Source organism: Protopterus annectens, chromosome 12.part0 (assembly GCF_019279795.1).
Source record: "Protopterus annectens isolate FY-2018-M chromosome 12.part0, PAN1.0, whole genome shotgun sequence".
NCBI classification, from domain to species: Eukaryota; Metazoa; Chordata; order Ceratodontiformes; family Protopteridae; genus Protopterus; species Protopterus annectens.
The window spans coordinates 17944365-17958718 of NC_056746.1; the positions used below are offsets into that span (position 1 = coordinate 17944365).

Here is a 14354-nt window from a genome sequence, read left to right on the forward strand (position 1 = left end):
TTCAGTGAATTCAGTTCTCACCATAGCTCTCAACCTCTTAGCAAATAACACCCAGACAAAGCCAGTAATGGGAGAATATAGCCCCCAAACATATTCAATGAAATCGGTTCTTACCATAGCTCTCAACATTAGCAAAAAAACTGGATGAAGCCAATAAATACCTGAACAAAGCCAATACTGGGTGAATACAGCCCCCAAACATATTCAGTAAATTCAGTTCTTACCATAACTCTCAACCCTAGCACAAAGCCTGGATGAAGCCAATAATGGGGGGGAATACAGTCCCAAACATAGGGATACATTTCAAATATCCATCTTGTACACTTAGAAAATTGATAGAATAAAAGCTTTTGTTACCATGCACTTTATGAAGAATATGAAGTCTGATATTGAAATGTGTCCATTTTTAACATTTGTTAAACAGGAAAGTCTGACTTTGAAAAAAAAAAGCTAATTTTTAGCAGAGGCCCAGGGAGAAACACTCCAGACAGCCAAGAATAAAGCAGAGGCCCAGGGAGAAACACTCCAGACAGCCAAGAATAAAACCAGAGAACATGTAGCTGTCAGGCAACAAGGACACAAATGCAGAAACCACAGATTTTATGAGGAACAGAAAAAGTATGAGGGAAAATCCTGCAACATTTTTACAAATGGTGGTGGGTAGGGAATTCAGGCTCTTGCCACTTGGGCCCAAGGTACAGGGTTCAAGCCTTATTCTCTACCCACCACCATGTACACCTGGGGCATTTCACACACACACACACACACACACACACTAACCATGTGAAATTATAGCTGCAAATGTGGTAATACATACAATATTTGACTCTGGCTGCCATGATGTCCTTTCCATTCTTACACATCCATGTACAGAACTTCCTCAAATGAAATGGAATCTTTTAATGTGCAACATTTACATAGAATACTGCATATTTTTAATTCAACACATCAAAGCTGTATTAGTGAACATGAATTTGATACACAGCTAGCATTTTATGTGACTTCTGTCCTTAAGAATACTAAAGAGTTGAAACACTTTCTGAAACAGCCCAAGCAGGAATGAGAAGAAACCACTAAATGCAGCAGCTCTATTTCTAAGAGTGATATCAGATATATACATATTTCTCACCTGTTTTCTGATGCTTTACTGAATGCTATACTGACTAAACAGTATTGACACATTATGCCCACATCTAATAAAAGAGCTCTTGGGAACAGTAATCTTTCTCCATTTATACAGATATTTTCCAGTAGTTCAGGATCTTGTACAAACATTGAAAATAAAAACTAATTGCTTGCAGAAACATCTACCAGCATGGCAGCAAATGAAATTTGTAAGAGATGAGTTTTACTTGAGTGGATATTGGAACGGACAGCTACAAGGAAGATGTAAGCATGAAGTTGTCTTGCACAGCTATTAGCCATAATATAGTTTATTCCATACCTGCTGCAGAGGTGCTTAAATCACAAGCTATAGCAAAACAGAAAAACATTGACCTTTGCCTCCAATTATCGCCAGAAATTTGGTTTCTTTCCTAGATCTTAACAGAATGTGATGTCACATTAAGATGTTTGTCTCCTACTGTACTTTTCATCTAAAACTCTGTGTCCATTTAGTTCAGTAACCCTGAATAGCATAAAGCAGTTATTGGAAAAATAAATGATTTTTGTACTGTGATGCTAAGCATATCCAAAGCTATCAGTAACGAGTAACGATTTTTCCTTCATTAAGCATCAGACAGCAAACACAATTTCTGCTCACATTTTTATATAAACCAATAGTACACTGCGCGCACACACACACAACTCTACCTGAAGTGTCCCATCTTCCGTCTGTTTACTCCCGCAGCGTCCCGCTTGCTATTCCGTTTCAGGTCAGGTCTCATCTTCCATTCCCGCTCGAATTATCCCGCTTGCAAAGCCATCCATGTGAGCTCCCACTCACAAACTTCTAAATATTCATGAGAGCGATGATGTCACGCCCGCGACTGGACTATTAGCACACACGGACTTTCCTTCTTAAAGAAGAACGACGCACGTAAAAAAAACAAAAAACAAAAAAAAAAAACACTTTTTTTTAAATTATCTAGTCAGCCGATTCCAGGGGGGTGCAAGTGCACCCCCTTGCACCTGCCTGCGGGCGCCCTTGGGTATATCCCAGAGAATTAGTTGGGTTCATCCAACCAAGCTTGAGCTCCATTAAGAACTATTTAAAGATAAGATGTTGCTAAACCCTCTCTAGATACCAAAATGAAAAATGTTTATAAGTGGCATTCTGAAAAGAAAACAGGAAATGATCCTAGATAAAGACTGTGAAAAAATGTAGAATAAATATCAAACTAAAATCAAAAGATATGAATCACACTTAAATAAGTTAATGCCCAGGAGTTTCTCCAACATACATATCTGTTATTCTCTAGTGAGTCAGTTAAGGCAAGTGGTAACTCCAATGAAAAGAAAAACATTTGCTGTATCTATTCAGATGTTATTATCCATTTCATTGTCACAACTATGAAAATGTATAAAATATTAAGATGTCTTCTAAATTTCAGTGATAAAGTAATTTAAAGATTTCACTACAAAGTCACAGCATAGTGCATCCTCAACCAAATATTATATACCTGTCTCCTCGAGAGTAAATTTATGGGGAGCCTGGACGCGATGAAGAAAATTGCACATGTATTGTACTGAAGGTACCAGTTTAATCTAAGTACATGAACTCACTATTCCATTTTAATTACAAAAGCAGATGTCCTGTTCAAACGTTAATACTAACAGGAAAAATCAGCCTAAAACTATAACACCAAATTTAACCCTTCAGGCTGACCTCATATTCTCAGTTGTACCAGGAGCAGGAAATAAATAAAACGGGGAAGAATAAAGATGTAAAGCTTACAAGTTCAGTTATTAAGGGCACTAATAATCAGCAAAGTGCTGTTGTATCATGCAAGGAATAGAGTTTCATTGCTCAAATGCTGCTGACCCTTCTATTAACCTATGGACATGGTATATCAGTCCAGCTATGCAGTCACAAAAAAAAAAAACAGCAAGACAAGATCATACCAGCAGCTCTGTTGAATCTGCCTCATGAGATAGACCATCAAATGATCAACAATAATTTGCAAGGCAGGCGACGAGTGTAGGCACCCAAGTCACTCATCAGGAGTGAAGTGCCAAATCGCTTGCTTCCTCAAATAACTTGGATGATACAGTTAAAGCAGTTGTCCTCACAGTATCCAAAAAGATCCATTTAGCCCTAAAAGAACAAGAACTTTTTTATTTCAAAGAAAGTAAAATAGAAGTTAATTGCCAAATGGGAGTACACTTTTCTTTTCTTATTTTGTTCAATGCAGGCATAAAAGCTGATATGTTCCATGAAGCAAGGAATAAAGTAAAATAAACTTAAAGTATACAATATGCTGACAGAAGGTGACAGGTGCCACATCTCTCACTGTCTCTAGATATGTTCTACTTGTACACCATAACGCACTATAGTAATGCTGCATCTCTCCAGATGGCTATGTCTGCTTCTTGCACTTTTTCATGATAGCAAACTGAGGATAGATCTGCACTTAAACTGATCATAGATGCCTCTCTCTCTCTCTCTCTCTCTCTATATATATATATATATATATATATATAGGAGAAAATGTGTTCAAATGACACTTTGGTTGACAACATTTGGTCAACCAAGCAGGTGGTCAACAGGTATACAACATTGCACAATATTTGGGGTAGGGAAATATGCCCTTTCCCTGATAGTGGGTGATGAAGGAGTTAGTATATATATATATATATAAATATTATCAAGTGAAGTAGGGATGATGGATGGGGGGTTGCTCCCCTGTAGGGGAAAATAATTGATTTTTCTTTTTTTCTTTTTGCATGCACTGAGCCTTTTGCTTGGTACATATGTAGTAGCATGTCAACATTTGCAGTGTTGATGTATACTGGTCGATATTAACACTGACATTTGCGTTGTTTGGTGATATCCAGTAGACCCATATATATATATATATATATATATATATATATATATATATATATAACTCTCTCTCTCTATTGTGTATATATATATATATATATATATATATATATATATATATATATAAACTCTCTCTCTATTGTATATATATATATATATATATATATATATGATACTAAAAACTGGCTTGGATAAGACCTATAAATGTAACTGCACACAAAAAATATTTGCCACACTAGAATAACTTTAAAAAACTTTAGTAGACCTAAGTAAGCACTTTCTTCACACTGGATTTCTTCAGGCTGAAGACATATTAAAACACACTCATTAAATACAGAAATCAATTCATCCTGTGATAGTTTTCAGTCAATGAACATAATCACCTCAATTTACTATGATGCAATTCAAGTTAGTTAACTTGTTCAGTCCTATTCAAATATGTACCCTCCTTTCCATTGCCCATTACATTTCCACCCTATTTAAAAATGCTTTGATATCACCTCTTCTTGATCTATTACTACCTTGTCTAAAACAAGCAAAAATAACGACAAATAAATAAACAAATACAATTAGCATTAATAATACATCTTCTTAAATGTCTAGCTAAAGCATTGTATACATTGTTACTTTTCTCAGCATGTGTGATCCCTTAGTCTTAATCTTAATGATTTACTAGTCTTTCCAAAATAAAAACAAAATATTCCTCATACTTAGCTAAATGTACCAACACCTTAGAACTACAAGTGTACCTGTATTTTGCCTTGAAACTTTTTTCCAGTTCTTAGGTTCCTTTATTCACCTGCATGTATAATGTAATAACTATAGATGCATGTACCACATGCAAAAGTCCCGTCTTTCCTATTTGTAAGAGAATGTTTTCCTTCATCCTGAAATGCAAGCATATTTTGTCATTCCTTCCTTTCCTATAGGTGAACATTGGACTTTCTATTTCTGTTTCCCACAAAATAGGACTAGCTTTAAAAAAAATTCATTTGTCCACTGCAATATTTTTCGTGTTTACACTGAAACTCAAAAACTCGTATCAGCACCAAAACTCCAAAACCCAGATCAACACCATTTTCTGAAGAAGTTCTGACTTTCATTAATTAGAACGAAAGTGCTAAAGTTTTTATGTCTGGTTCTGGTCTATTTTTGTTCAGCTATTTAATTTCTTGTGTTTACACTATTTCCAAGTAATCTAAAATCATTCTACTACTCAAGTTGTGTTTAGTACCTGTTTCTAAATGAACATCTCTCTCACTGTTAATTTTCTCAACATTTCCACCCCATAAAATGATAAGAATGTAATTAAACATAGTTTTTAGATCAGTGTTAGCCATTTTATATTCTCCCTCGTCCATGGTAAGGCAAGATGTCCTTCTTAAAGAACTTTTAAAATATTTATCTTTAACCATTTAGGGTGAGCATTAGTGAAGAGCAAATAACAAGTATTACTATAATGAGGCTTCCTATAAAAACTACTTACTATCTTATTTCCTCTTCTATATATTTTTAAGTCCAAAAATTGTATACTGTCCATACTGGGTATCATTTGTAACTGAATAAGCTCTCAACTATTATTTAAATAACTCATAAAACTCTTTTAACATGTTTTATCACTTCCCCAAGTAAACAGATCATCGATATAACATCAGTATATTTTAATATAGGAAACACATTGCGAATGATAAATATTTTCTTTTTCCCACTCAGCCATCACCAACTCTGCATAAATAAGTACCACCACAGGACCCACTGCCACTCCTAACTTTTGTTTAAAAAGTTTTTATTAAAATAAAAAGAATTGTTTTATAGAGCCAACCTTGGATGTGAAACAATCACTCTGTAGTCATTTAAACCACAGTTCTCCTTACCTACTAATTACTTTTCAATAGCTTCTGAACATTCATGGTATGGGATAACAGATTAAAATACTTTCACATCTTGTTACACAAGGAGAAGGTTACTGTCAGCTGCCGGTTGGGTTGCCAGGATCTGCCACATAACCCACGCACTCAGGTCACTCCACAAGTACAAATATGACTCTGTCATTGTCCATATTGGTGTGAATGACCTGAGATGTGCCTCCCTGGACTACATGAAAAGAGACATGAAAGAGCTCTCCAATCTTGTAGCCCAGGCAGGTATGACCCTAACCCTGAGTAGCATCCTGCCATCACCCAGAATGATACCCAGTACAAGGACAAAATGATTGACTTCAACAATTGGCTAAGCTTCTGGTGTCATTCTAAGGGGATCCAGTATCTGTCTGCCTGGGATGACATGATCAATAAACCACAATGCTTTGCCAGAGATGGCTTGCACCTGTCACCCCTGGGATTCCTGATACTGGCTAAGTCTCCTACTGCTCCTATAGTGCCTTTTTTAGGCAAGGTTCAAATGACAAATTCACCACCATAACAAGAACAGGCAAGCAAAAACTGAGGGTAATGCTACTCAATGCTAGAAGTCTAAATGTCAAAATGCACTCTCTCGCTGCACTCTTTAAAATGGAGAACATTGATATCTGCGCAGTGACTGAGACCTGGTTCAAGGCTCCAGAGAGCACCCCTGCATTACCAGGCTATAACTCATACCACACTTTTCAGCCATCTAACCTGGACCGGAACACCAAAGGCAGAGGTGTGTCCATATTCATTAAGGATATCCACACCTCCAGGCTAGTTGCTCAGCATAATGCATCTGAGGTTATCCAAGTGCAACTAACTCTGGGCAAAACTGCAATCCAAATTGTAGCTTGCTACAGATCCCCCACAATGTCCCAGGATTCCTACTCTTCTTTTCTTGATATACTGGAAAATATTAGGGTTCAACCAAACACCCTAATAATGTGCGATTTCAAATACCCCACCATTAACTGGGAAAACTACTCATGTACCAACTCCTTTGCTCAATGCTTTGTGGAATTCATAAATTCCAATACCCTGGATCAACTTATCCACACCCCCACCAGGAGCAACAATATCCTAGACCTAGTCATTACCAACATGAGTGACCGGTGTTCCACACCTGAAGTCAACTCCTCATTGGTCTGATCCGACCATAAGCTAATCACCCTAGATATCCATATCCCGCCCCCCCCCCCCCCGTTAAGGAAACCACAGTAAAAAATTTCTACAAAGCCAACTTCATGCTTCTTAAGACAGAAGTGGTGAACTTCATGGCACCCATGCAGATGGAAAATACAGTTATGACTGCCATACCCTACACAAATGCACTCTATAAGCACTTACATGAGTGCATGGATCATGCTATCCCAAACAGAACCAAGATGCTATCATCCAAAAAAAAGGAAGCCAATCTGGTGGTCCCCTGCCATAAACAAACTCTACAACAGAAGGAAGAAACTGTTTCAAAAGAGAGTAAAATCCCATGAGTGTAGGAGATCCCTGGTCAGCCTCAGTAAGACGCTGAAATCCCTTATAAGATCCTCCAAAGCTAGCCACGAAAACAAAATCGACACTGATTCTAGGGATTCTAGCATTCTATAGCTATGTCAAGAATCTCAATGACAAAACCCAGATCTGCTCTGAGTTACAGCAGAATGGCACGAAAATTACAGAACCAACTGATATTGCCAACATCCTAGCAGATAGGTTCATTGCTAACTTTACCCCCCCTCACTCCCATATCTATACAGGAAGAATGCAGAGTCCTTGTAATCACAACTATGCAGGTAAAAGCTGCACTCTCTGTTAAGATATTAAAAAAAAAATGTTTATTGAAATTGGAATTTATTTAAGGTCAGTAACCTGATCTATTTGTTCGGGCGGCCACGGTGGTGCAGTGGTTAGCATTGCCGCCTCACAGCAAGAGGTTCTCCGGTTCGATCCTCGGCTGGGGTGCCTTCTGTGCGGAGTCTGCATGTCCTCCCTGTGGTCGCGTGGGTTTCCTCCGGGTGCTCCGGTTTCCTCCCACATCCCAAAGACATGCTGCAGGTGGATTGGACACTCTACATTGGCCCTAGGTGTGCGTGTGAGTGTGCCTTCTGTGGAAGGTTGGGTGCCAGGCTGGCAACTCGACACCGTAAAACTCCACTGCCATTCAATGTGCGGACAGGTGATCCGCTGTGGCGACCCCTAACCGGGATAAAGCCGAAAGAAGAAGAAAAAGAACCTGATCTATTTGTTCGGTTTGGAACCGAGAGTTTTTTGAGAAGGGTATAAATTTTAAGAAATTGATGGAAAATTCTACATTTGGTAATGACTCAAAAGACACTAAAAGAAATGGTGCATTTAAGTGTGGGAGATATAAACAATGTTGTAATATTAAAGCAGGGAATGAAATTAAGATTAATGAAAAATTGGTTACCTATGGTCAAGGTTCTTTTTTTGGTTGTGATATAAAAGGATTTACATTTGCCACTATTTTCAATCAGTATATGGCCTTTTATATTGGAAAAACTGAACATAATTTAAGGGATAGAATATATGAGCAATTATATGATATTAAGTCTAAAAATTTGAAAAACAGTCTGTGTAGGCATATTTTACAGTGCCTTAACCATAGGTTTTATTTTTAGGTTTTGGAAAAATTTGTTGACAATCTTAGATGGAGGCTATGGAGTCAGCCTGTAGAACTCAGTGAATTAAAATATCAACTGAAAACTAATGCAGAGTTTCTCCCCAGGGTTGAACAAGTGCTCTTCTATTTTACGTGTCCTTAAATAAAGGGTAATAAGATCTCAATATTATAATGGGGTTATAATAATTCTGTTTAAAAAATATACCATTTACGTATTTTTTATGAGTTATTTAAGGTTCAATATAATATACACATCTGTATGTTAAATAGTGGCAGTGGATTATGATTGATATGAAATAATTTGTATGAATCTTTCTAAGTTTATTAATATGTTTGGGTTTTAGTTTTTATCACTCATCAATTAGATTTATTTTTGAATATTAATATATCAACATTTGCAAGTTATAAAGCAGAATTTATGAATGATGTTTGTATGTAAATGAAAGTAATTACTTAATTAATCACATGTTCCTTTAAATGAAAAGTATAAAATAAATAGCATTTAAGGAAGTTGATGTCTATTTCCTTTTGATTCTGAAGATGTCCTGTTTTTTTATTAGGGATAAAAGAGCTCAACCATTTTTATTTTATGATTTAATGAAAGTTTTTTTTTTGGGGGGGGACTGGTGTTTGGACTGGCTTTGTTGGCCTTTCAGTCATTTCAGTTGCATGTGGTATTCACCTGTTAGTATTTTGGATATCTTGGAGGTCATTAGTGCTGTTTTAGTTCTTGGTTTATACTTTGTTCAATTTCTACCATTGTTATTTGAAGGAATAATCTCTAGACAATGCAGGTAATGTCCTAATCTTGAGTGTAAGACAAATTGTTGCTGAATTTTCTTAGCCCGTATATAGTTTACTTCAGTGTGTTAAAATGTGAATGTGCTAAGACCCTTTGATATAAGCATTCATCAGATGTAGCATGCATTCTCTTAAACTGTGTAGTATAGCATGTTCCTCAAGTGTTCAATTTGTTGTTCACCTAGCCTTCAGTGGAATGTGAAAGTTCATTGTGGTTTTATTCTATAGCTGTGATCATCAAAATATTAGAGTTTGAAAAGGTCAAGGCTTTAGAAAACCTTAAACTATTGCAATAGTAACTAAGAGTAGAGTATGCTCAAAAATACCTTCCAAATTCTGTTAAACAATGTTATACTAATGAGCTAGAAGGAAAGGCAATATTATGAAATCTGCCTTAGCACATTCAGGTTCAGTAAAGTCTGAGAGCAAGAAGACCACCTGTAGCCATTGAAATATATCTTACAGTGAGGCATTATGAAAAAAAGATTTCCCTTTAATCCAGTAATTAATTTTCTTCTTGCAGGATAAGGTTTCTTCTTGCAGGAATTGCAATTTACAAGCTCCTTCATCCAGTGAGATTAATCCAAGTACTAAATTCAACATAAGTGGTAAGTTTGATGTTATTGTTATATGTTACCTGGTATTACTATATACAAATTACCAAAATTAAAAATACATTACATGTATGCAGGCAATAAAGAATGGAAGAGTACCTCATATCATTATCTTTGTAATGTAACTTACCTTTGGATTATATACTACTCTCCTGAAATATTGAATCTATGTTATAAGGATGATTAATTTAATTATTTTTTTCACAACTTATGTGTTTGAAAAATGTGTGCCATATGAGTTATATAAAGTGAGTTGTTCTGAAAGAGGCAGATTCCAATAATCAAGTATCTGGGGCTCCATAATGGTAGCCACATATTTCAGTTTATTTACAATCCCACTTGTCTAAGATAAAAATCTCAAAAAAAACACTCTAGAGGCTTTGATGGTAAGTTCAGATCTTTAAAAACTATATAAAAATCTTTGCAAAACCTTTTATTTTTTACCAATCTCACCAGCAACGCAACCATGATGCCAGAATGGTGCAGCCTTGCCACCAGAATTTGGAAAATGTCTTCTTTTATTTATTTAGTTTTATTGAAATTAGGTAAGATCAGTGAAATAATCTGAAATTAATATAAAGGTTTTGAATACTTTGATATTATCTGATGAATAACACTTGATTTTAGTGGAGTCACAACAAAAAATCCATCCTCTTTATTCATTTTTTTCAAATCTTTGAGATAGAAATAATAAGCTTATCCTCTGTTAAATTTAGGTGGTATAAATTCTGGATAAACCTTTTTTACATATTGAAAAGCTATATATCTTACTTTGGAATATGAAATTTTGGGTCAAAGATGCTTTGATTTGTTAAGAATAATGTATACATTCTCAGTAAAAAATGTAAAAGCAGTTGGTTGAGAAATGAAGAGTGTTGCTGCTATCCTTAAACAGTTTCCTGATCAGTTTTTGCCACAAGCATCATAACTGTTCCTATGTAATGTATTTATTTTGCATTATATGTTGAAGATGGTACAGATGGCTGAATTTTAAAATAAGGTTGCATATAAGGAGCTTCTGCTAGTCTTAGGTGATTCAAAATACATGTCAGTTGTGAACTAATGATTATTTCTTATGGTTACTCATTTAGTAATAAATAAAAGCAGAAATAGAAAATAGTTGGACAACATTTTAATCACCTAAAAATCACAGATTGGTTCAGAATAAAATGTGGCCTAATTATTAATGTTAACTTATAAATGAGCTTCATTGTAATTACTGAGATCAGGTAACTTAACTCCTACATTGTATATCCACCTACTCAACTCAGCCCAAGAGATTCTAGGTAGCCAGTCATGTAATAAAATCATCAAATAAATGTTTTATTTACATTCAGATGTGTAACTTGGATTAGATATTACAATATTTTGGTAAAAAGATATACAATAAGTTTGTAATTGCTAAATTTAAGAATCTATTGTTTTGATTTTTTTCTGTGTAATGTATTGGTTTAGAATGTATGTATGTATGTATTTTATGAATGTATCTTCCAAGATATTTAAATAACTCATCTGCTTGTAATATTAACTGAACCATGATCTTATTTTTTGAAAGAAAAATTTGAGTTCTATCGTAATTGATTATATATGCTGGATTATGTGTCCTAATGCTTGAAAGCCCAATGAGCCTTTTTACTTCAGACACTATAAATGTTTGTGTTAATGAAAAGTACTAGTACATGTCAGAGTTAAATGTACTGAATTTTCTTTATAAAAATCTTTGATAAAGTTTAGAGAGTGGCAACCTTGCCTATCTCCATTTCATTGAGTTAGAAGGGTCAATATTAATATAAACATGTAGGTGCATATAAAAATAAATATGTTTATTATGTTATCAGTTTATAAGGAAAACAACATTTGCCTAATGTCCACACATTTTGCATATCCATTAATCAAATGTAATACTTTGAAAGCATCAAATTACATTAAAATTGCATCAGTTATGGAAATTTTCTGAAGTCATAATAAACAAATAATATCAAGTAAAGCTGTAGTAATTTCTTACCAGACTGAGTAGCTACACACCCACAATGAAAGGGAGAAGTCAATGTGTAAATGTTGGTATTAGATATGTAATGAATAGCTTAGTAATTATCTTATACTCAATATTTAATTATGAAATTATTCTATAGTTATTCATTTTATCTAAACTTTTATCCACTTTGGGAATTAATATAACTTTTCATGGACACAAGACTCTGAAGGGTCCAATTATCAGTCAGGAAATAATTATTTACTTTTAATAAATAAGTAGCCAGTTCCATTTGGAATGCTTTGCAAGATTAAACCATTACATTTCCTAGACCAAGAACATTATATGATTGATGCTTTCACAAATTATGGATACCTGAGGCGGTGAGAACAAATGGATGACACTGTAGATAGTCAGCAGTCACTTTAATAATGTTTTGGTGATTTGTAACATTTTTGATACTTGTTATAAATAACTGCAAACAGTCTGAAGGAACTAAGTAACTGTCTTAGGGTGTTGCAAGTTTCCCATATTTTCCTTTGATTTACTTGCTTATTTATTTACTTGCTTAATTATTTACTTACTTATTTACACTTCATTATCCTGGTTGTATAACTTGGTTTTGCCCAATTTCATTGGAGTTCTGGAGAGAAAAGCTGTGAAAAGCTCCATATGGTAATTAAGAATTTAAGCAAAAAGCTATTTGGCAAGTTTCCTTTTACCTTTGAGGCAGCAACTGGACATTTCAGTCCACTAATAATAGTGTGTATGCATTATATATATATGTATATATATATATATATATATATATATATATATATATATATATATATATATATATATGTCTTGATTAATTGTAAACACCTGTGTTTTTAGTTAAATATTTACAATTTTGCTTTCTGAATTTTAGCACATATAAGGTATTTAATGGTACTGCTTTATCTTTTTCTATATAATTATTTTTATTTCCCATGTATTTTTGTATTATACACTGTTCAGGCCAGATCATGGCTGAAATGAGCCTTGTGGACAGTCTACCTACTGTACCTGGTTAACAAACACACACACACACACACACACACACACACACACACACACACACACACACGCACACACACACACAGATAAATGCAATATATATCATGCAAAGGGAGCATAAAACATTTCTGACAGTAGTTACTTAAGGGTTTGAAAAAGGAGAGCCATACAGCATAGTAGTACAATACAGAGGTATTAAAATAATTAACCTTTAAAGAGATATTAATAAAAAAAGTTACAAGACTAGTGTGTTACATGTACAGGCAGGTAAGACATCACATAGTATGGTATTAAGAAAAAATAAACTATATTTATCATGTAAAATTACAATGGTATAAGTGTTGATTCATTCTGCAAATTTTCTAAAAAATCTCTTTTGATACATGAATTGATATATTAAGAATGCTTTATATGAAGCAGGGATTTATATATAATTAATGTTTTTGCTTCAACTTCAACTTTGTTTTAATATGTAAAGAATTTAAAAATCCTGTGTTTATAGGGTTTAAAGCCTATCTACTTTTGTTAAGGGGTGCAGTATGATTATTAGTTTCTAAATATGGTTTAAGCTAATAATCTCATGGTTGAGTGCTGATTAATCCAGCATATAAACAATTAATCAGGAATTTATGAATATTTGTGAGACCTGCACTGGTTTGTGTTATACTTATGATAAAGTCTGAATCATAAAACCATACCCCAGGTTAAGAGTTTAGAGAAAAAAATGAAATTAAGTAATTCCTTTGGACAAAAGTTATGACTGATTGTTGCTATATGCTATAATATTAAGCTTTAACAGAAATACAATGGCATTACTAGCAGGTAGATCTTGTTCAGAATCCAAAGCTCTACAGATATTTGACCACAAATAATTAGGAACATATATACAATATGTATTTATCAACTATATATTTACAAGTGCATTTTTACATGTTTTCTAGTCATTTTTGCTCATATTTCTGTTATAATTAAGCCATATTCAAGCATTTGAAAATCACTTATTTTTCTCGGTATATATGATAAGAATTGATATTTTTATTAGATTTATTGGTATTATTCAAGTCAAGCTGCACTCCAGGCACCTATTCTCTGTAACTGTAATGGGATAGTTTAAGATTGTTTCTTATTGGTCACCTACAGCTATTATTCAAACCAAGCTTTACTCCAAGCACTTATTACCTACAAAATAGCCTGGTACCTTAAACCAATCCCAAATAGCATATCAAGCCATCAATGTACTGCCCACCTGAATGTACTTACAAAGTTAACTACTGTAACCTGTCTTAGTTAGATTGTTTGATCTGCTGAAGTCTGTTTCTGGACAAAAGTGCTAACCATCTTCCATAAAATCCTTCATTATAAATATATTTCTAATCATGGTGTTTCTTTTGGAGTAAGA

At 34.3% G+C, this 14354-nt stretch overlaps 1 long non-coding RNA gene across 1 annotated transcript in view; it reads left to right on the forward strand.

Annotated features, from left to right (window-relative positions):
- LOC122817316 overlaps positions 1-9940 on the forward strand; it is a 31783-nt gene extending 21843 nt beyond the window's left edge. The window contains exon 2 of the long non-coding RNA XR_006367196.1: positions 9855-9940. This is a non-coding gene — a long non-coding RNA (uncharacterized LOC122817316). The remainder of the gene's footprint in view (positions 1-9854) is intronic.
- Positions 9941-14354: the final 4414 nt, after the last annotated feature.